The sequence below is a fragment of the Macaca mulatta genome, chromosome 10 (genome assembly GCF_049350105.2).
Source record: "Macaca mulatta isolate MMU2019108-1 chromosome 10, T2T-MMU8v2.0, whole genome shotgun sequence".
In the NCBI taxonomy this organism is placed as follows: domain Eukaryota; kingdom Metazoa; phylum Chordata; class Mammalia; order Primates; family Cercopithecidae; genus Macaca; species Macaca mulatta.
This window is the reverse complement of record NC_133415.1, coordinates 70,040,253-70,064,564: the sequence shown is the minus strand read 5'-3', so window position 1 is coordinate 70,064,564 and position 24,312 is coordinate 70,040,253. Positions and strand designations below refer to the sequence as shown.

General features: G+C 38.2%; 1 protein-coding gene and 1 non-coding gene across 3 annotated transcripts in view; both read right to left on the bottom strand.

Annotated features, from left to right (window-relative positions):
* The window catches only part of SEL1L2 (SEL1L2 adaptor subunit of ERAD E3 ubiquitin ligase), a 137,584-nt gene that overhangs the window by 110,007 nt on the left and 3,265 nt on the right, over nucleotides 1-24,312 (bottom strand). The gene's annotated exons all lie outside the window — the stretch shown is intronic.
* LOC114670636 (U6 spliceosomal RNA) lies at nucleotides 10,116-10,224 on the bottom strand. Its single transcript, XR_003720338.1, has one exon. It is a non-coding gene; the product is annotated as a U6 spliceosomal RNA (small nuclear RNA).

Genomic DNA, 24,312 nt, shown 5'->3' with positions numbered 1-24,312 from the left:
TCAAAAGTCAAACGAATTGGGCTTTGAAGTTTTACCTCATCCGCCGTATTCAACTGACCTGTCGCCAACCGATTACCACTTCTTCAAACATCTCGACAACTTTTTGCGGGGAAAATGCCTCCACAACCAGCAAGATTCAGAAAATGCTTTCCAAGAGTTTGTCAAATCCGGAAGCATGGATTCTTACACTACAGGAAAACACAAACTTATTTCTCCTTGGCAAAAATGTGTTGATTGTAATCGTTCTTATTTTGATTAACAAAGATGTGTTTAAGCCTAGCTATAATTATTTAAAATTCACGGCCCAAAACGACAATTACTTTTGCACCAACCTAACACATTAGTAGTTTAAAAGGGACTATGGCAAGTAAAACATAATTAGAGAGTTCATGTTATTAGTACTTATTAATGCTTTGCCAGTAATGTGACATCTCTCAATTATAGTATCTTTCAAAGAAAATTCCTCAACCTAATTATATTTGTGTATTAGAAATCAAACATCATGACTGGTATTATAGTCACATAAAATGTCTAGCAGTTTTTAAACTCCATTATCACAACTAGAAAAAGTAAACTAGAAAAAGCAATGTGATTTGGTAGATTCCCATTATTGCATTCCCCAAAGTACACAGAATAAAATTAGAGTTAGTATGTACAGAACGTACAGACACAGAAGTACAAAGTGTCATGTGTATTTGAGTGAGAGGAGAAAATTATAGATATTAAATGGAGTAAAGTTTATATTATACACTGGTCCAGAAAATCAAACTGTCAGTGGTCAAAGAGTAACATGAAAATTACAGGGCTAAAAGTAGTAATCAAAAGTAGGGTAAGTGTAGATAAAAGAATTAGGAAAATGGAAGGAAGCATAAGCATATAACTGGAGGAATTAACTATTCAGTAGCTTAAAACATAACATGAAGATAACAGCAATTGTTCATTATTTCCAGCAGAAGATGTGCAAGCCAAAACAGTTTTGAAACTTATTACAAGGGTGTTTATTTTATAAATTTCAGGCTTTCAGATTTTTTACCTAAAGAAAAAGAAGTTTCCATTGGCTACTAGGGAAAACATTCTGTTACAAATAATGCGTCCTACTTTAGAGTAGCTTGTCTTGTACCACTTGAGAAACATTGGTGATTGCTGGAGATCTCCACCACTGTTTTATCACTTCCCCTACAGGATGCTGAAATTCCCACAAATTCAAGCACTGCCTGTAAAAAACCACAATCTACCGGGTGCAGGAAGAAAATATTAGATCTACTTGCCTGAGGTTTTAAAAAATCTCCTTCATTATCTCTATTTTAGGGATATGTTTCATAATGCACATAATAGATCAGTAGTTCATGATCATCATGAATAAATGAATATATATAATAGCATATACCATCAAAACTGTCTGATGTGGAGTTAGCCTTGGAAGGGGACTAAAGTTTCATTCAGCTCTAGAATTATAGCTCTAACTGTAATTTATTATATCCTAGATTCTTTAGATACTTTATCTTCAATCTCCATAACAACTCATCAAAATAGCAAGCACAGAATATCTGTGTTCTCACCAAGTGACAATAAGTCACTTGTCCCAGGTCACAAGGCAGAGTGGTATTCATATGCAGTTCTGACTCCAGAGCTCTTCTTTCTATACTATCGCCACTCCAAACCTTACCAAAGGATTCACAATAGGTTGATTTTAAGTGGCAAGTTTCTATAATGACATAAACTCCATTTTTTAAAAAACAAAAATCTGATTTGTGCACAACATTTTATGGGACACATCAATTTACATAACATGAAACACACCATCCTATGCACACTACAGCTTTGATTTACTCCTCCCCTTCTACTGAGGTAGAAGAATTTTGAAGTGGTAGGGAAGAAGCTAGCACTACAGCCTCCTGCCTCCAAAAGAATTGTCCATGTGGTTTTTGGGGCATGGAGGGGAAGCCCATCAGATTCATCGAAGACTTACAAGGGTTTAAACAGTGTTGTGTTGAACAAAAGCCACTAGCTTGGGTTAAAAGAAATTGAGACAGTTCAAAATGAGAAAAGGCCTCTGGGCCTTCATCTTTCCAGGAATAGGAGGCAGCATGAGACAGCTACTCAGCCACAAACATGGGCCATTTCTTATGTAAAAGAAGGATGACTCAGAAGGCAGAGCCAAGCCCAGAGGGTATTGCCAAGAGCCAAATAGATCAATATATTAGGAAACCACTTCCAGAGGGTAGAACTGGGTCCTAATTAATAAACATTGCCTGTCCCTGGAGTAGAGGAACCTTTCAACATGCACCTGGCTAGATTTCCAAATTGCCATGGACCAGTGACTCGTATGTCTCTCCTTCACCCTTTCAGGACAGCAGTGTCTAATGTGGTTTTTCTGTCTCTCCAGTGTACATTGGGTGTGTGAAGGCATAGGGGAATAACTTGTCTGTTTAGTTTACAGGTGCCTTAATTAAAGAACTATACCTAAGGAACTTCATCGACATCTTGACTTCATACAGACCATGAGATCATGGATTCTGAGCTTGATGATATGATAAGATGAGACGGGTAATTTTGGGAGGATGAGATTCATGAAAGAGACATGAATCATTGAGGCCTAAGGGTGGTGGACTATTGCAGATTGTTACAACAATGGCCCCCAGGGAATCACAACTCCTTGTGTTCCCATCGCTTTGCAATGTGACTTTGCCCAGTCCTCCTATCAAGAGGTGGAGATTATTTTTTCCCACTCCTTAAGTCTGGGCTACGCTTTTGACTTGCTTTGACCAACTGAAATATGGCAGATGACACTTCAACTTCCAAGGCTAGTCCTTAGGCCTTGTAGCCTCTTTTATCCTCCTGGAGCAATGCCGTGAGACCACCATGTCCTGAAGAAGCAAGGAATAACAGACCATGTGGACAGAGAGGCCCAGCCATCCCAGCTGTCTCTGCTGACCACCAGCTGCATGAAACTGCATGAGAGTGAGTCCAGATGAGATCTGTGAAAAACCACCCGGTCAACCCACAGAATTATGAGATTATGAGGATTAATAAATCATTGTTGCTTGAACTCACTAAGTTTTGGGTTGTTAATGCAGCAATTGACAACTGAAATGATTCTGTGTTTTCAGCCTATTAGGACTTCTTGGTTCAAAAATCTCAATTCTCTGAAGCTAAGGCAGACCAATAACTAATGACAAAATAAATCATATAGAATATATTCCTAGCATTGGGAAAAGGATTAGAAGAATAAAATATCGGCCAGGCATAGTGGCTCAGGCACAGTGGCTCTCGAGTAGCAGGGATTACAGGCACCCGTTACCACACCCAGCTAATTTTTGTATTTTTAGTGGAGACGAGGTTTGGCCTCGTCTGTGTTGGCCAACACAGTGTTGTTGGCCAGGCTGGTTACAAACTCCTGACCTCAGGCGCTCCGTCCACCTTGGCCTCCCAAAGTGCTGGGATTACAGGTGTAAGCCACTGTGCTCCGCCACCAAATGATGTTTAGAAATAGTCATTTCATGTTTTCTTATTTAACCATGTGAAGAAGTTGGATAAAGTATTAAATTATTTAACCTCCATGAGCCTCAGTTTTGTATAAAATAGAAATGCTGTTCCTACCTTTCGGAGTATGTGTGAAGACAGAATAGAATCAAAGTTTAAAGTGTTTGGTGTTTTATTAAATACATGGCACCTTAATAACAAATGTAAGTTCCCCTCTCTTTCTCTGTTAGCAGATACCTTTTTTTTTTTTTGAGATGGAGTCTCGCTCTGTCACCCAGGCTGGAGTGCAGTGGCACAATCTCAGCTCACTCTCTGCCTCTCGGGTTCAAGCAATTCTTCTACCTCAGCCTCCCAAGTAGCTGGAACTATAGGCACATGCTACCACACCCAGCTAATTTTTGTATTTTTAGTAGAGATGGGGTTTCACCATATTGACCAGGCTGGTCTTGAATTCCTGACCTCGGGATCCCCCCATCTCAGCCTCCCAAAGTGCTGGGATTACAGGAGTGAGCCACCGTGCCCAGCCGAAACCTATCTTTTTAAAGGAAGTAGCATTAGCATCTGTGTGAAAAGCACTTCCCTTATTGAAATAAAGTGAAGAAGCTACGCTTTGTAAGCCCTGGAAGAAGCAGCTCCTGCTGAACTTTACTTTCTCTCTGGCTTTTTCTCACTCTGATCAGTGCTCCTACCCCCTTTTCCTAGAAACCTCTTTTCTTGGTTACGCTTACCACGTGTAAAACTGACTGGCATTTTCAAAACAGATTTAGTAATTCAAGAAAGAAGAAAAAATATATAAAAGGCATAGACACAGTTCAATATACACTGACACATCTCTGGTTATAATATCTCAACTGCCTTCTGCCTGGTCCCAGCTCATTCCTTTTCCTGGGAGAATTTCACAGGAACCTTTCCCTACTCGCTGGTGGGAGTGCCATCTTACTTTCAACCATATGGGAGCAACTTTCCTTCACACCTGGCTCTGTCTGGCATTAAGGGCAAGAATACAAATTCTAACTGCCGCTCACTTAAGCTCTTCCCATTCTGAAGGACACAGCTTTTCTCTTCCCCAGAGCCCTGACAGGATGAGGGTGATGGGCATTATTGCCCCCAACCTCTATGCTCTGAGAACAACACCTTGGTTCCCTAGAGAGCCATCTCAGTCATACAATAATTGTAGCATCCATACAGCAAGAATTGCACGCGTAGAAAGGAGCTATTCCATTCCTCTCTTAACATAAGTGATTTACGATCATTATTTCTGCATAATTAGATCAGACCTGGATATTTCAAGGTCTCTAAATACAGATACATTTTGATGTACTGTTATACATTTGGTAATAGGCTAATGGCTTAGTTACATATATTAAGATATAGCAGATGCTCTGAAACAGTCTATAATTTAGTGTCTGTCTTGAAAAGATATTTTGTGGTCTTTTATTCTCTCTTCCTCATCACTTCCTTCTTCAAGTGCAAAGATAGCAAAATTTCCATAAAAACTAAAGTTACTGGGGACTAGGCTTTTATTTATTCTTTTCTGGAATAGTTCTGTTACTTATTTTAATTTTTATGAAGTTTAACTGAGTAGAGAAGGCCAAATAACTGAGCTTTGCTGAGAGTATTCCTTCCAGAAGCCTAATTACCTCCTGTAGATACAAGTAAAGAGCTTAAGAGCAACCTTGAAGGATAGTTGAGTAATTTATGCAGTGTGCCTGGCACGGTGCCTAGCACATAGCAAGTGTCTAATAAATGTTATTTTATGATTAATTCTTGATTATAGGTGAGAAATAATGTTGGAGAAATACAAATTATAAGTGAGAATATGTGGTGGAACATATTAACTGATGACAATATTAACTGATGGTTTTTCTTGGTACTTTTTTGTACCTGTGGCCTTTTCCCAATTTAGTCAGTGAGTTGCTCATTGCTTCAGAAAAAAAATGATGTGATAGAAAGAAAGAAATTTTCTTGGTTGTTGGAGGAAAAGAAAGGACTTACAATCTGGACAATAGAATAAATGTAGAATAACTGGGATATAACATCAAAGTAACTGCAAGGCTTTCTGTGCTCTCTTCCCAAAATGAGAAAACATTCCTTGGACTAGGAGTAGGGAGAGAGCTAGAGAGGTAGTAAAGAGAAATTAACACTACAATAGCTTGACATCAAACGTATTAGCTTGACATTAAACAGAAATTACATTCCAATGTTGAAAAAATTGTATTTCTTGCATGCTAAAATTTATGAACTAAAATGTATAATGAATACATTAACTTAGTTAATTCTATTCATACAAAGTATGAAGGCTTTGTTAATAGTGAGTGTAAGATGTGATTATGTCTTCTAGAAATAGGGCACTAAAGCTTTTAAGCTTAGAGACACAGAGTGACTTTGGTTGAAAGGCTGAAATTTTACAATAGATAGGTTTCCACGTAGGGTTGTGATGAAGAGTGGAAACACTCAAACTACTTGTTTTGTTGTCAGTAGTTGAAGTGGCTGCAATGTGATTAAATAGGCAGCAAGGTGGCCTGAATATATTCCTGTCATTTCTAAGTCCTAATGTCCCCACAAACTAAATCATTATTTCTCATGTGCCCCCTCCCAAGTCACCATCCTCTCTCCAATTTTCTGTCCCTGTCAAGGGGATCATCATTTTCTCAAGCTCCAAATCTTCCATCATGCTTTACTCATTCCATGCCAACATCCCCATGAACAGGCAAAACATTGTTGTGTTTGTTTTTCTTTGAATTGCACAGTTGTGAGTGGGGAGTGGGAAGAGTTATTCTCAGAACTAAATGAGATCATGGATGTGAAAGTGCTTGACATTTGCTAGCACTCAGTAAAGTTTCTTTTAATTTCTTCTGTCTGACAATTTAAGCCTTTCAATAATCCAATCTTATTTTTCTTAACCAATTTATTTCACACTACATCCTGCTCTTATTGAAGTGGTAGTATCCTCCTACCCCGTATGTACATTCTACTCATTCTCACACCCATGTATTTTACTTATTTGTGTACTTCTAATTTGGAATGCTTTCCTGTTCTTTTCCAAATATCCAATTGTTATTCATCCTTCCAGGACATGTCTTTCCTGTTTCAACATTAGAGCCGATGCCTACTATAGTTCCTGTCCTGTAACAGATACTTAATACATATCTGTTAAATGACGAAATAAATTTGCTTTCCTACCTCTAGGTCTCACTGGATACTACTGCCTTCAATGACCCATCCGTTCTTGGTACATCTTCAGGAAGTGGTACTCCCTTGTAACTTATGTTAGCACCCAATCATATATTGAATTTTATTCTATGGATTGTAAGATCTCTGAAGAAAGTGCTCCATCCTCTTTTTTTTTTTTTTTTCAAGTTTGCCCCTAGCACCCTGCACAGTTTCTTAATTAAAAATGTTGTTTGATTAAATGCTTTTATTATAACACAGCACGTAATTCTGCTGCTGGATCTAAAATTTGACCAAACTGCCTTTTAAGTTACAATTCAAAACTTAGAGTCGAAGAATCTCAAGTTTGGAATTGTCTTCTGACATACCGTGAAATAAAATCCAGAATCTCAAGGTTGGAAGAGAGTTGTCTCTACAACAGTGGTTTCCATTTAATTATTAAATATGGATAGACATTTATGATGTTTTTAATTATTTTGCTATAATAAGCAATACTGTAAGGGATAACCTTGAACATATTTCCTATAAAACAGGTATGAGGGTTTGCTAGGGTGGACAAGAAGTAAATTTGCTCATTTGAGAGGTAGTGTGCTCATTTTAAATATTAATAGATAATGCCAAATTGGCATTCCAAAAAGCTACTACTTTACTTCCACACATAGTGTATGTATGTTATACATAATACTGCCAAGGCCGGGTGCGGTGGCTCACACCTCTAATCCACTTCTAATCCTAGTACTTTGGGAGGCTGAGGTAGGCAGATCACTTGAGGTCAGGAGCTGGAGACCAGCCTGGCCAACATGGTGAAACATTGTCTCTACTAAAAATACAAAATTAGCCAAGCGTGGTGGCAGGTGCCTGTAATCCCAGCTACTTGGGAGGTTGAGACAAGAGAATTACTTGAACCCCAGGGGGGCAGAGGTTGCAGTGAGCCAAGATCGTGCTATTGCACTCTAGCCTGGGCAACAAGAGTGAAACGCCATCTCAAAAAAAAAAAAAAAAGTACTGCTACACATATTAATTAATAGAAATTAATATTCCTATATATTCCTATATATACTATATATGTTACTATATAGGAATATTAACTTTTTCTCGCCATAACTGGCACTTTTCAATTTTTGTCAATGTATTGTGATAACACTGGTGTCTCATTGTTAATTTTCATTTGCATGATTACTGGCACAGTTAACCATCTTTTCACATTTGGGAGTATTTATATTTCCTCCCTAAGGAACTGACTGTTAGGTCATTTGCCCATTTTTCTATCAGGCTCTTTTTAAAAAAAAATCTTTAGGAATTCCCTATATATTCTGGATGTTATTTGATTCAGTGTGTATGTTGTAAATATATTCTTCAGTCTGTTTTCAACCTTTTAACTGTTTATTGTATCCTTTTCACCATAGACGTCTTAAATCTTGAAGCAGAGAAAATTATACATTCTTTCCTCACTTATAACCTTTTGTTTGTGTTTTGTTCAAGAAGGTTTTCTTACCAAGCATTTGAATCTATATTTTCATGTATTTCCTTAAACTATTTTTATAGTTTTGCTTTTACAACGTACTTTTGTTTTGTTTTGTTTTTTTGAGACGGGGTCTCATGCTGTCATCCAGGCTGAAATGCAGTGGCACAATCTCAGCTTGCTGCAACATTCACCTCCCAGGCTCAAGCAATCCTCCCACCTCAGCCTCCTGAGTAGCTGGGACCACAGGCATATGCCATCGCAGCTCGCTAATTTTTTCTTTTCTTTTTTTTTATATATATTTTTAGTAGAGATGAGGTTTCACCATGTTGCCTAGGCTGGTCTCGAACTCCTGAGCGCAGGTGATCCACCCACCTCAGCCTCCCAAAGTGTTGGGATTACAGGCATGAACCACTGTGCCTGGCTACAATTTACATTTTTAATCCATCTGGATCATTTTTGTGATTCGTATGAAGTGGTATCTACCGTTATGTCCTAAATGAATGGACAATTTGTCACTAGCAATCATTATAATTCATCTCTTTCCTATTACATTTAAAAATCTCCTTTCAAGTACTAAATTCTTATTCATGCACTGGTCCGTTTTTAACTCTCTGTTCTGTTTTCCTGATCTACTCCTCTATTCTTCTGGCAATACCCTAATTACTATATATCTAATTATTGTATATTTATAATTATATATTTTACTATCTGGTTGAGCAGGAACTTCTCTGTGTGTATGGGGACACACACACACACCCCCTCTATGTTCCTCTTTGTGCAACTTATCTTGGGAATTCCAGCATAATTTCTTTTCTAGATGAATTTTAGAATAGGCTTGTCAGATTCATTTAGAAATATGTTGATATTTTGACTGGAATTGTTACTTTACAATTGACTGGAAATGTTAATTTACAAAAACTTGGCATATTTACAACACAGAATCATTTAGACATACAGCTTTAATTTATTCAGGTTTCTTTGTTTAATGTTCTCCAGATACATTTTAATTTTCATTCCCTGGGTATTTTATTACACCTTCATTAAAGTTATTCCTAGCTATTTTATAACATCTGTTGCTACTGTGAAAAGGATTTTAAAAAATAAATCTTTGTGATTATTGTATTTCTAAAAAATAAAATGAAACTTTATTTAGATTTATCATAAGTCTTAAAGGTTACTTGGCTTACCACTTCCAGTCTTCTCTTGGATTCATTTTTCACTTCATTTCTAGCTATTATTTCAGCTAGGGTTTTGTGGGTGATAAATATTCTGAATCCATTCATGTCTGAAAATGCCTCATGTTTGAAAATGTCATTACACTTGTCTGATTGTCAGATTATAGAATTCTAAGTTCAAAATCATTTTCGCCTCAGTATTTTAGAAAATATTTCTCTAGTGTCTTCTTATACTCAGTGTGGCTAAAGAATCTGAAGTCAAGAGGGTGCTTTTTGTTTGTAAATAACATGTTCTAAAAGCTTCTTTTTAGAAGCTTTTAGGATTTTCTTATTATCCATAAAGTACTAAAATTTTACCACTATTTTCTATGAGCGGGTCTTTTCCCTGTCTTCTTGCTTGGCACAAAGTGGGCCTTAATGTAAAAACTTGAGTCTTTTTTCATATCTAGGGAATTTTATTTGATTTATTTTTCCTCTGAGTTCTATTTTCTCTTTCTGGAAATCCTATTGTCTGGATATTGTAATGTTTGTGTGTATCCTCCAAGTGCCTTAACCTTTGTTTCGTATGTATCATCTCCCTATCTGTTTGTATTATGATCTGAGGGAATTTCTCAGTTTGATCTTGAGCATCCAGGTTGCTCTTCAGCTATGACAATTTTGCCATTCAGCCTTAAGGTTTTTACTTTTGCTATCAGATATTTCATTTCTAAAATATCTTTTTTCTTTCATTAAAGCCTGTTCTTGTTTCATGGATTAAGTAACCTCTCTAAATATATATTACGATATTTTATGTTTTAAAGTCTTCAAATGTTTGCTTTTTAAAAAATATGGAATGCTTCACAAATTTGGGGGTCACCCTTGTGCAAGGGCCATGCCAATATTCTCCGAATTGTTCAAATTGTAGAATGTGTAAGCACTGCTGAGTCCTACTGTCCTCGTGTTAGGCTTGGATTTTCCCCGTTAATCTGTCTGTGAATGCTATAACGAATTACCTCAGCTTTCCAGTGACTTTGTGGGTATTGCAGGGTGTGCTATCAGAGTGTAACAGGAGCTAGTCTTCTAGGAATAGGAATAGAGACTCCATGAATATCACTAGCCATTTGCAGCCGCAGTCTATATCTCTGGCACAAATGCCGACCACAAATGCTCCCACCTAATAGTGATTTGTCTCCTTTTGCACTTATTTTTGACTATGTACTGCAAACTTTATCAGGGTGGATTCTTTGAGGCCTATGATGAAGTTGTCTTTCCATGGAGAAAACGTGAATTTACTTTTGCCAGTTTCCTGACGTTTAACCTAGGTGCCTAGATCTAACCTTAGAGCTAGTTCTAGGGTTGGGGTGCCTGGGAACCCCTAAGCAATGTAAACCCAAGCTGTGAGGGCTGGCACATGACCACACAACTTCTCAGAGAGATATATTTTTCTTTTTCCTTTTCTCTTTGCTCTGCTAAAAGTTAAGTCCTATTGATCCCTGAACTTGGGAAGGGGTAGTGTGCCCTTATTTTAAGAGTATAGCATTTTCTGGTCCCAGGTTAATGTTGAAAAGGTCTCTTACTAGACTTCTCACCTTGGACAGGTCTAGAGAATTGGATTCTATCCTCTTTGTGTGGCCATTAAAACCAGTGTCTACACTTGCCTAGCACAGGGGCAAAAGCTGCTTTGATGTTCAGGTGCACGGCTGGGGCCAGGAGGGAGCAAATCTTGGCTCTGCTCAGGGGCATTTGTGCTTACTTCTCTAGGTTCTAGATTTTCCCTAGATTTTTTATCTGGTACTTCACTGTCTTCTAAACTCTCTGATGCATTTAAGAAGTTTGTATTTTACATGTATCATTTTATTTCAGTAGGAGGGTTGGTCCAACAACCTAGTAACCTAGCCTTTCATAAGTCTTGCCCTTTCCTCTGTATATGGTGGTAGTGGCGATTGAGAGGGGAGTGGGGGTCAGAATTGCTAGGCTGCTCCTACTGCATTTTTTTTTTTTTTTTTTTTTTTTTTTTTTGAGACAGAATCTTACTCTGTCCCCCAGGCTAGAGTGCAGTGGCGCGATCTTGGCTTACTACAACTTCCACCTCCCGGGTTCAAGAGATTCTCATGCCTCAGCCTCCCAAGTAGCTGATATTCCAGGTACCCACCACCCTGCCTGGCTAATTTTTGTATTTTTAATACAGACGGGGTCTCACCATGTTGGCCAGGCTCCCGACCTCAGGTGATCCACCCGCCTCAAACTCCTGAAGTGCTTACCGGCGTGAGCCACCGCGCCAGGGCTCCTTCCTTTTTTTCCCTGAAGCTACTCTTACGTCTTTCCTAGCAGTATTCTCTTTTGCACATTTTGGGCAAAAGTTTTCTCTTTCAATTCAATTCCACCTATTATTTTGTCTCTTGGGAATTCCTGATGATTTCAAAGACACTCCTGCTTGTTTCCAGAGTTAATGTGTTTTTGTTTTTTTCTCCCTAAATCTCTCAATCATGGAAGCTGCAGGGTGTAAATCACTTTATCCAATCTTAGAATATTCTCTTCAATCCTGGCATTATAATCTTGGTTCTGAGTCTGAGGGAACAGGCTTAAAGAAGTCATAACAACCAGTTTTTTTTTCTTTTTTTACTATATTTTATTGGCTGATAAATTATATAAATAGGACTAGATGACTATAGTAAATAAATTGAAGAATCCAGTAAAATTAGAAAATCTACAAAAAACTGATAAAATATCACTGTTAGAGTTTATGTAATAATCATACTGTGAAAACAACTGGTTGAAAAGCAAATAGCTTGATCAATCACCTGGCTGTTTGTTCTATATGAAAGCAAACATATGTATATTACATTTAAAAATATTTGGATGATTGATTGAATTTTTAATTTTTCATCTGGCTGTTTAATAGTATGCACAAACAGCCTGAGGCAAGTAAATATGATTGTGAGGAAAATACGCAGCACAGTCCTTTGGAGAATTCAGACTTAGAATAACAAAGGTAATACAGAGTAAAAACCTTTGATTCCCACCAGAGAATTCAGGTCTTACTAAACTCTGTTCTTCAGAATTTTAAATATCTACAAATTCAGAATAATGAAAACATTTGAATGACCTACTCCACAAGTTTTGGGAATGTATTTTACAAAGTATAGCATTACATGTATGTTAATTACTATTTAATTTTACAAGTGTTTCTGAGCATCTACTAAATGTCAAGTTCTACAGTGAGCTAAAGGAGATCTAAAAGGCAAGTACAACACCATCTCTGTAATCACGTAGTTAGCAATCTGCTAAGGGAGTTAAAAACTAACTCAATTATGAGACTCTGATGCAGAGGACAATAAAGGCACAATGTGCTACTTGGAAGGGGTTGGGAAAGTTTTGTTTTGTTTTTTGTTTATAGAGAAAGGGTCTTACTATATTGCCCAGGCTAGTCTTGAGCTCCTGAGCTCGAGATCCTCTTGCTTCTTGCTTCACCCTCCCAAAGTCCCAAAGTGCTGGGACTACAGGCATGAGCCACCAAGGGTTTTTTTTTTTTTTTTTTTGACAGTCTCGCTCTGTTGCCAGGCTGGAGTATGGTGGCATGATCTCTGCTCACTGCAACCTTCACCTCCCAGGTTCAAGCAATTCTCCTGCCTCAGCCTCCCGAATAGCTGGGATTACAGGTTCACGCCACCACATCCAGCTAATTTTGGTATTTTTAGTAGAGACGGGGTTTCTCCACGTTGGCCAGGCTGGTCTCAATCTTCTGACCTCGTGATCCACCGGCCTCGGCCTCCCAAAGTGCTAGGATTACAGGCATGAGCCACTGTGCTGGATCTGTTTTTTTTTTTTTAAGAGGAAGTAGAACTTGAGATAGACCTTGAAAGATGAACAAGATACTATACTTTAGATTTATGGCGATGATGGGGAAGAAGATTGGATGACAGTCCTTTCCTGTCGACAGACCGTCTGCAGAACAGCTTGAGAAAGACATGGAAGTGGGAGAGTTAGCTAGGTATACTGAGTAGCTAATAATAGTTTGAATTGGTTGAAATAAAATACGTGTGTAGCTAAGACAAAATAGAAAGGAAGCTAGGATCTAATTATATAGGATTTTGACTACTGGACAAGATATTAGAACTTTATTCTATATAAAGTGGATGTCTCAGCAGGAGAACATAATGATTAGATTTGGAGTTAAGGAATATTATTTCTGGCAGTAGTGTATGTGGATAAGAGAAAAGCAAGTTAGAAGTGTATTAGTGTAGTTAAAAGATACTAAAATGAGATTTTAAATTGAGACAGTGAAAATGCATAGGTGGGAAAACCCCTGAGAATGTAGAATTGACAAGATTTGGTAAAAGAATAAGGGAATGAATAAATATAAAGGATTAGGAGATTCTGGTTCTAGATTTAGCTTTGCAGGATGACGTGGGGGAAGCAATTTCACCATGGTAGGCCTCAGTCTTATCGTTAAAACACTGAATTAAATGATACTTACGGGAATTAGAACTGTATAATCACACAATTTGGAGTACTTGAGAACAAGGTGAGCAGGGAAGGATAGTTGAGGCCATTAACAAGAGAAAAAACAGAGGAGGAAGTAACTTTGATAATAAATGTTGATTTAAGGAATCTGCATGCATACTTCATGATCATCATGTAGCTGGATATGCTGGTCTAGAGATTAGAAGGAGGGTCTGAGATATAGACATGTAAACAAATGTGTGGGGCTTGGGTGACAGCATGAGATGCATAGAATACGAAGAGCAAGAAAGCCAAGCATCGAGCCTTGGGCACAACATTTAAAGGAGAACTGAGAAAGACAAGCCCATGAAAGAGCCTGAGATGGCTCTGCAGAGGAAGAGGGAAAAAGAAGATGGTGAGTAATGTCACATGGTGCACAGAGGTTAGCAGAAAGAACAGCAAGAGGCCACTGGATTGGTAATCAATGAGCTGTTGGCATTCTTTGAAAAAGCAGTTTCAATTGATGGGGGGATAGATCTTGGGATCCATTAGGAGCAGGTAGAGGGCTATCACTGGCAGAGAGAATTCTTGGGATATACATAAAATGGGAGAGACGTATGAACCCTTATGTGCAAAAAAAAGTGGAGTCGGAATTGGGAAGAGTGATTCCTGTCAGACAAAAAGAACATGTCAGGGAGTTCCTCAATAAAGCTGAGATAAAGCTGATGCATGAGCATTTACGGGTTCTGCAAGGGGGTCTGTTCACCTAGCTCTCCCCAGGCCAAAGCCTGTCCTGTCTCCAATAAGTGCTACCCTACTGAATAGATTCAAAGAGTAGTAGTAATTGTTTGATACAGAAAGCTTTTAGATCTGTATACTAAAAATTATAAAACTTTGATGAAAGAAATTCAAGGAGGCATAAATAAATAAAAAGATATATTCATGGATTGGAAAAATTAATATTGTAAAAATGTCCATATTACTCAAAGCAATCTACAGATTCAATATAATCTCTGTCAAAATCCCAATGTCATTTTTCACAGAAATAGAAAAAAAACAGCCATCAATTTTGTGTAGAACTACCAAAGACCCCAAATAGCCAAAACAATCTTAAGCAAAAAGAACAAAGCTAGAGACATCACACAACTTGACTTCAAAATATATTACAAATCTATAGTAATCAAAACAGCATGATAATGGACTAAAAACAGACACATTGACCAACAGAACAAGATAGAGATCTCAGAAATAAACTTTTGTATTTATGATCAATTGATTTTCAACAAAGGTGCCAAAACACATGATGAGGAAAGGACACTATCTTTAATAAATGGTGTTGGGAAAAATGTATGTCCACTGCAGAAGAATGAAATTGGACCCTTATCACACAAGGCATACAAAAATCAACTCAAAATGTATTAAAAACCTAAACACATAGAATGACTCTGTTATCGAAAAGACAAAAATTAACAAATGCTGGCAAGGATGTGGAGAAAAAAGCATAAGCAACAAAAGTGAAAATAGACAAATAGAATTTACAGCAAACTACAAATCTGTACAGCAAAGAAAACAATTAACAGATTGAACAGACAACCCATGAATTGGGAGAAAATATTTGCAAACCATACATTTGACAACCATATATTTAAACACTGTTGGTGGAAAGTAAATGGGTACAGCCATTATGGAAAGCAGTATAGAGGTTTCTCAAAAACCTAAAGATAGAATTACCATATGATCCATCAATCCTGCTACTATTTATCCAAAGAAAAGGAAATCAGTATACTGAAGAGACACCTGTGCCCCCATGTCTATTGCAGCACTTTTCACAATAACCAAGATATGGAGTCAACTTAAATATTCATCAACAGATAAATGAATAAAAATATAAAAACATAAAATAAATATCAATATAAAAAAAATATACACAATGAAATATTATTCAGCCATGAAAAAGAATGAAATTGCCAGGTGCGGTGGCTCACGCCTGTAATCCCAACACTTTGGGAGGTCAAGGCGAGTGGATCACTTGAGGTCAGGAATTTGAGAACAGCCTGGCCAACATGGCAAAACCCCGTCTCTACTAAGAATACAAAAATTAGCCAGGCATGATCGTGCATGCCCGTAATTCCAGCTACTGGTGAGGCTAAGGCACGAGACTCGCTTGAATCCAGAAGGCAGAGGTTGCAGTGAGCTGCGATCATGCAATTGTACTCCAGACTGGGCAACAGTGTGAGACTTGTCTCAAAAAAAAAAAAAAAAAAAGAAAAGAAAAGAAAAAGAAAGAAAAAAGAAAAAAAGAATGTAATCATGTCATTTATGCAACATGGATGAGCCCAGAGGACATAATGTTAAGTGAAATGTCAAGCACAGAAAGACAAACGCCGCATTTTCTCACTCATATGTGGAAGCGGAAAGAATTGAGCTCATATAAGTGATAGAGTAGAATTGTGGTTATTAGATAATAGGAAGGATGGGAAGAGAGGAGGATAGGGAGAAGTTGGTTAATTGATACAAAAATACAGCTAGATAGGAGAAGTAAATTCTAGTGTTCTATGGTACTGTAGGATAAATATGGTTAACAACTTATTGCATATTTTAGAAAAGCTAGAAGAGAAGATTTTGAACCTTTACAACACAAAGAAATAATAAATGTTTGAGGTGCTATGCTAATAACTCTGATTTGATCATTACACATTCTATATATGTACAAAATATCACTCTGCATCATTGATGAAGTTGATGCATGTTTATGTATCAACTAAAAACAAAAGAAAAAATATTCAGAAGACATACATTCATGGCTGACAAAAATATAACTTTATTTTCCTGAAACTGGCACCTAATCTCTGTGTTGGGTCACATATTGGCACAATGGAAGAAAATTTAATCTAGTTACTTACAAAAAAACCCAGTCACTTTGTCATTTCAAAAAAAATAAAAAAGACTTAAACATAAGACCAGAAACTCTAAAACTAAAAGAAAATATAGAGGAAAAGCTTCACAGTTTTGGCCTGGGTAGTGATTTCTTAAATATAACCCCAAAAAGCACAAGCAACAAAAGTGAAAATAGACAAATAGAATTTACAGCAAACTAAAAATCTGTACAGCAAAGAAAACAATTAACAGATTGAACAGACAACCCATGAATTGGGAGAAAATATTTGCAAACCATACATTTGACAAGGGACTAATATCTAAAATAGATAAGAAACTCAACTAAATAGGAAGAAAACAAACAACTTGATTAAAAAGTGGGCAAAAGCCCCGAATAGACATGTCTTGAAAGAAGACATAAAAATGGCCAACAGATATATACAAACAGCCAACAGATATATGAGAAAATGTTCAATATCACTAATCATCAGGAAAATGCAAATTAAAATCACAACGAGATATCACCTCACACTTGTTAGAAAAAAGATGAAAGATGATAAGTGTTGGTGAGGATGTGGAGAAAAGGGAAATCTTTTTTGAGACAGAGTCTTGCTTTGTCACCCAGACTGGAGTGCAGTGGCGCAATCTCAGCCCACTGCAACCTCTGCCTCCTGGGTTCAAGCTATTCTCCTGCCTCAGGCTCCCAAGTAGCTGGGATTACAGGCATGTGCCTGGCTAATTTTTTTATTTTTAGTAGAGATAGGGTTTCACTATGTTGGCCAGGCTAGTCTTAAACTCCTCACCTCAGGTGATTTGCCCGCCTTGGCCTCCCAGAGTGCTGGGATTACAGGTGTGAGCTACCACACCTGGCTAGAGAAAAGGGAAATCTTATACACTGTGAGTGGGACTATAAATTGGTACAGCCATTATGTCAAACAATATAGCCATTCTTCAAAAAACAAACAAACAAACAAACAAACAAAGAATTGGCATATGATCCAGCAATCCCCCTTCCAGGTATATATCCAAAGGACTTGAAATCAGTATGTCAAAAAGATGTCTGCACTCCCATGTTCATTACAGCATTATTTACAATAGTCAAGATATGGAAACAGCCTAAGTGTCCATCAATGGATTAATGGATAAAGAAAATGTTGTATATATATACAATGAAATATTATTCAGCCTTATAAAGAAGGAATCATGCTATTTGCAACGACATGGATAAAACTGGAGTACATTATACTAAATGAAGTAAGCCAGGAAGTGAGAGACAAATACTTTCTGATCTCACTCATATGTGGAATCTAAAGAGTTGAAACTCATAGAAATAGAGAGTAGAGGCTGGGCCCGGTGGCTCACGCTTGTAATCCCAGCACTTTGGGAGGCCAAGGCGGGTAGATCACCTGAGGTCAGAAGTTTGACAGCAGCCTTGCCAACATGGTGAAACCCCGTCTCTACTAAAAATACAAAATTAGCTGGGCATGGTGGTGTGCACCTATAATCCCAGCTACTCGGGAGGCTGAAACAGGAGAATCACTTGAACTTGGGAGGCGGAGGTTGCAGTGAGCCGAGATGGTGCCATTGCACTCTAGCCTGGGCAACAAGAGCAAACCTCCATCTCAAAAAAAAAAAAAAAGAAAGAAATAGAGAATAGAATGATGGTTACCAGAGGCTGGGGAGGGAGGTATGGGGAATGGGGAGAGGTCGGTCAAAGAGTACAGTTTCAATTAAATAGGAAAATAAGTTTTAGATGTTGCACAGCATGGTGCCTATAGTTAATAATGTATTCTGTATTTCAAAATTACTAAAATAGTAGATTTCAAATGTTCTCACCACAAAAAATGGTACTTATATGAAGGGATGGATATGTTAATTAGCTTGACTTAATCATTGCCCAACATATACATATATCAAAACATCACATTGTGCCCCATAAATATGCAATTAGTATTTGTCACTGAAAAAAATACAAAATCAGAAACCATTCAGATGAATCTGAGATACAAAGGTGTGAAAAAGCCTTATAACTTTCAGGAAACTCACAAAAGAGAAATGTGCTTTTTTACTGATCCTTCACATAACACAGTTATCAAACTTCTCTCTTGCAGTCATCAATCCTATCATAACACCTGGTCTCTCCTGCTTCTTTTCAAGGAGAGATGCTCCAGTTACTTGCAATGTATCTTTTCCCTGGTTAGAGGTACAACATAAAAGAATTTAATGAAAGCAAAGGTAATTTAGAAATCCTCAATTCCATAGGTTATTCAAAATAGCACTGGTAGAAGCAAGAACATTTCTGAAGCAGTAGGATATTTCCTGCTTGTACTGCTTAGGCTCAGCTTCCTCTGCAACATGTCCAGGGCTTGGTCTTTATGTGGCCTCCTTCTGGACCAGACAGGGACCTAGACATGATTGTGAGGCAACTGCTTTCTGGCCTCTGGTTACTGTGAGACTGATGAGCTACGTGCCCCTTTCAACTGGGATAGAGAGCTGCTGGGTAGGTGGAGTGTGTCTGTGAGAGTTACTATTAACTTTTTGTTGTTTTGCTTTGCTTTTGTAATCACAGAAGTGTATGATAAGAGTTACTACTAGAAAGAAATAGATGGGGCCAGCCATGGTGGCTCATGCCTGTAATCCCAGCATTTTGGGAGGTTGATGCAGGAGGATCGTTTGAGCTCAGAAGTTCAAGACCAGACTGGGCAACATAGCGAGATCCTATCTCTACAAAAAATACAGAAATTAGCCTGGCATGGTGGTGCATGCCTGTGGTCCCAGCTAGTTGGAAGGCTGAGGTGGGAGGAATGCTTGAGCCTGGGAAGTCAAGCCTATAGTGAGTTGTGATTATGCCACTGCACTCCAGCCTAGGAGACAGAATGAGACTCTGCCAAAAAAAAAAAAAAAAGAAAAAGGTGTATTCTGAGGTAGTAGCAAGTTCTATCATTGTAAATAAAAATTTTCAAAAAAGAAAAAAGAAAAAATTGTTTCTAAGCGAGATCTAAATAAATAAACAAGAAAGAAAAGAAATAGATGGGAGGCAGGAAACCTTGGACTCTGGATGATCTATAGCCAGAGCTCTTGGCAGTGCCTTTTCTCTGCCTCAGTGATATATTTTACACTACCTTAAAGCAGCAGCAGGCTGGGCACGATGGCTCACACCTGTAATCCCAGCACTTCGGGAGGCTGAGGCGGGTGGATCATGAGGTCAAGAGATGGAGACCATCCTGGCCAACAGAGTGAAACCCCGTCTCTACTAAAAATACAAAAATTAGCTGGGTGTGGTGGTAAGCCCCTGTAGTCCCAGATACTCAGGAAGCTGAGGCAGGAGAATTGCTTGAACCTGGGAGGCGGAGGTTGCAGTGAGCTGAGTTCGCGCCACTGCACTCCAGTCTGGGCGAGAGAGCAAGACTCCATCTCAGGAAAAAAAAAAAAAAAAAAAAAAAAGCAGCAGCTAAGTTGATAGAGTGAAGAGAGAAAAAAAACATTAGAAAAAAATGACTAGTTTAACATAATTAGTTTTCCTTCCATCTTTCTAAGCCATAGACTTTGGGATGGACTGTTCATTCCTTCCATCATTTTCAACTATTTTAACCTGAGGATTTACCAAAAGGGAAAAATCATTTCAGTAACTTTTTAAGAAATTCCCTAGGTGAATGTAGAGTCAGGGACAATCGCATAGTTATGTCCTCCCCAATAATTTTATATAGGTAAAATCAAAATACAATGAGTATCAAGTGAAAAAAATGAATAAAAAGGCAACATGCAAGCTTGCAAGGTGTATCTGAATGAAAAAGGATAGACCTGTCCGTTTTGCCTTGAGAAATAGGGTAGAGGGGCAAAGAGAGGGAAAATAAGTGAGGTCAAGGGCTAATTTTACATATGAATCTTAGCTCTTTTAGCACTAGCTTTTGTTTTTTGTTTTTTGTTTTTGTTTTTGTTTTTGTTTTTCTTTGAGACAGAGTTTCGCTCTTGTTGCCCAGGCTGGAGTGCAATGGCACAATCTCGGCTCACTGCAAACTCTGCCTCCTGGGTTCAAGCGATTCTCCTGCCTCAGCCTCTGGAGTAGCTGGGATTACAGGCATGCGCCACCACGCCCAGCTAATTTTGTATTTTTAGTAGAGACGGGGTTTCTCCATGTTGGTCACGGCTGGTCTCAAACTCCTGACCTCATGTGATCTGCCCGCCTTGGCCTCCCAAAGTGCTGGGATTACAGGCATGAGCTACTGCGCCCCGCCAGCACTAGCTTTTAAAAAACAACTGTTTTCTCTCCCACTAACTACTTTGCTGGTTCTCTATACACCCACAATTAATGAATGATCTATCGATAGCTAGAGTCTGACCCTGAACACTGCCACAATCCTGGAAGAACTCTGTATAATCATTATGTCTCTACTTTCTCTCTTCATGTTCACTTCTACCAATTGAAATCAGCTTCCTTTCTTTCTTTTCTTTTCTTTTCTTTCTTTCTTTTTTTTTTTTTTTTTTTTGAGATGAAGTCTTGCTCTGTCACCCAGGCTTGAGTGCAGTGGCGCGATCTAAGCTCACTGCAACCTTCACCTCCTGGGTTCATGTGATTCTCCTGCCTCAACCTCCTGAGTAGCTGAGATTACAGGTGCCCGCCACCACGCCTGGCTAATTTTTGTATATTTAGTAGACACGCAGTTTCACCATGTTGGCCAGGCTGGTGTCGAATTCCTGACCTCAGGTGATCTGCCTGCCTCAGCCTCCCAAAGTACTGGGATTTCAGGTGTGAGCCACCACACCCAGCCTTGACATCAGGTTTCTGTTCATGCTTCTCCGCTGAAACTGTCCTGGAAACAAAAATTCTCAAGCTATTAAATTTCATGGTCACTTGCTGACTCTAATTTCCCCATTCTCTCTGGCATTTGGCATTGTTGGCAATTCCCATGTTCCTAGCACTCTCTCACCTTGGACTTCTGTGATAATCTCTCTAGCCTTGATATCCATCAACTCTTCTCAGTTCCCACTGCTGTTGCTATAGTTTAAGTCTTCATTGTTTCTTGTTTGGACAATTCAGTAATGTTCTACTAGTTACACTGTCACCAGAGTTATACAGTGACATCCAATCCTCTACTGCCAAAGTCTCTCTCTCTCTCTTTCTCTCTTTCTTCCTCCCTCTCCTCCTCTCTCCTCTTCTTCCCTTTTTTCTTTCTTTTTTGCTAAAGGGCACTGAATATTTGCTTTTTTGCTATTAAATTTTTTTTTGCTTTTCTTAGTTTTTAATTAATATGTAATAATTGTACATATTTATGGAGCACAGTGTGATATTTTGATATATATATACAATGTATAATGAACAAATCAGGGTAATTAGCATGTTTGTAACTTCAAATGTTTATCACATTTTTGTGTTCGGAACATTCAAAATCTGCTCTTGTAGCTATTTGATACAATAAATTGTTGTTAAATATAGTCACACAATAGTGCTATAGAACCCTTGAACTTATTCCTCCTATTTAGCTATACTTTTGTATTTGTTTAACCAACCGTTGGATATCCCCTCTCCCCCAACCCTCACATCTAGTAGCTACTATTTACTCTCAAAGTCATTTTTCTAAGGCATAATTCTATTCATGTTCTTCAAGGAATAAACCTGAAATGACTACCCATTCCTCCCAGGATAAAGCCCAAACTTCACAGCCTGTCACACAAAGTCCCTACCTACCACTCCAGCCTCATAAGTTGCTTCTTATATACTACACAACAGCAAACTGATACACTTATTTATAGACCATGCTCTTTCATTCCTCTGTGTCTTTGGTCCTTTTTTCTGGCCTGAAATGTTCTTGTTCTCCCTTGCCTGCTTGATGAACACTGACTAATCTTTCAAGATTCGGTCTATGCCATTTCCTTTGTGAAGCCTTTCTGACTACTCCACACACCAGTAGAATTGACCTCTCCTTCATTCTGTGCCCTACAGTACCCTGTAAATGCTTCTGTTTTATTACCTACAACACTTTACAATTTATTCATTAGTTATTTTGGTTTTTCTCTTCGAGACTCTAAGCTGCTCGAGGATGTGGACTGTTATTAGATATTCTTATATCCCCAATACTCCTGGTGTATAACCTTCATTAAAGATTTACTTTTTCCCTCTACAATTCAATGGCCTTTAGGATATTCACAAATTTGTGCAAACATCCCACAATCAGAGAACAATTTTCATTACCCCAAAAGAAATCCTGTACCCCTAAGTCATCACCACCCCAATTCCCGCATACCTCCCAGGCCTAGGTAACCAGTAATGGACTTTCAGTCTCTTTGTATTTGCTTATTACGGATGTTTCATACCTAGGAAGTCACATGATATGGGGCCATTTGTGTCTACCTTCTTTTGCTTAGCATGTATTCAAGGTTATCCATATCATACTTTGTTTGTGGTTTTTGCTGAATATTCTTTTGTATGGATATACCACATTTTGTTGATCTGTTCATCAGTTGTTGGACTTTTGCGCTAGTTCCACTTTTTGTCTATTTATGAATAATGCTACCATTTATGTGTAAGTTTTTGTATGGAAATGTGTTTTCAATTCTCTTGGATATATGCCTAGGAATGGAACTATTAGATCATATAGTAACTTTGTGTTTAACCTTTTGAAGAATTGCCCGTTTTCCAAGCATTGCAACATTTTTTAAAAATTGAGGTGAAATCCATGTAACATACAATTACCCCTTTTAAAGTGTGCAGTTAAGTGACATTTAGTGCATTCATAGTGTTATACAGCCATCATCTTTCTACAGTTTCAAAATTTCATCATCCTGGAGGTACACTCTGTACGCATTAAGTAGTCACTCCTCTTTCTCCCCTCTGCCATCCCCTAACCCAGTAATCTGCTTTCCATCTCTCTGAATTTGCCTATTTCAGATATTTCATAAAATAAGAATCATACAATATGCAGCCTTTTGTGTCGCTTCTTTCATGTAGCACAACTGTTTTTGAGGTTCATCCAAATTGTAACACGTATCAGTACTTCATTCTTTTTTATGGCTGAGTAATATTCCATCGTATGTATATTCCAATGTAAATACCACAATTTGTTTATTTACTCATTTGTTGGTCAATATTTGGGTTGTTTACACCTTTAAGCTACAATGAATAATGGTTTTATAAATATTTGTGTACAAATTTCTGTGTGAACACTATGTTTTCATTTCTCTTGGTTATATACCTAGTAGTGGAATTAATAGGTCACATTGCATATGTTGGTGCAAAAGTAATTATGGTTTTCTCCATTATTTTTTTTTGAGGCGGAATCTCGGTCTGTTGCCCAGGCTGGAGTGCAGTGGTACCATCTCGGCTCACTGCAAGCTCCGCCTCCCGGTTTCACGCCATTCTTCTGCCTCAGTCGCCCGAATAGCTGGGACTACAGGCGCCGGCCACCACGCCTGGCTAATTTTTTGTATTTGTAGTAGAGATGGGGTTTCACCGTGTTAGCCAGGATGGTTTCCATCTCCTGACCTTGTGATCCTCCCGCCTCAGCCTCCCAAAGTGCTGGGATTACAGGCGTGAGCCACCACACCCGGCCTCTCCATTACTTTTAATGCCAAAACTTCAATTACTTTTGCACCAACCTAGTAAATCTATGTTTCACTTTTTAAGAAACTGCCACATTGTTTTCCACCGTGACTATACCATTTTATATTCACACCAGCAATGTGTTAAGGCTCCTGTTTCTCTATATCCTTCCAAAATTTGAT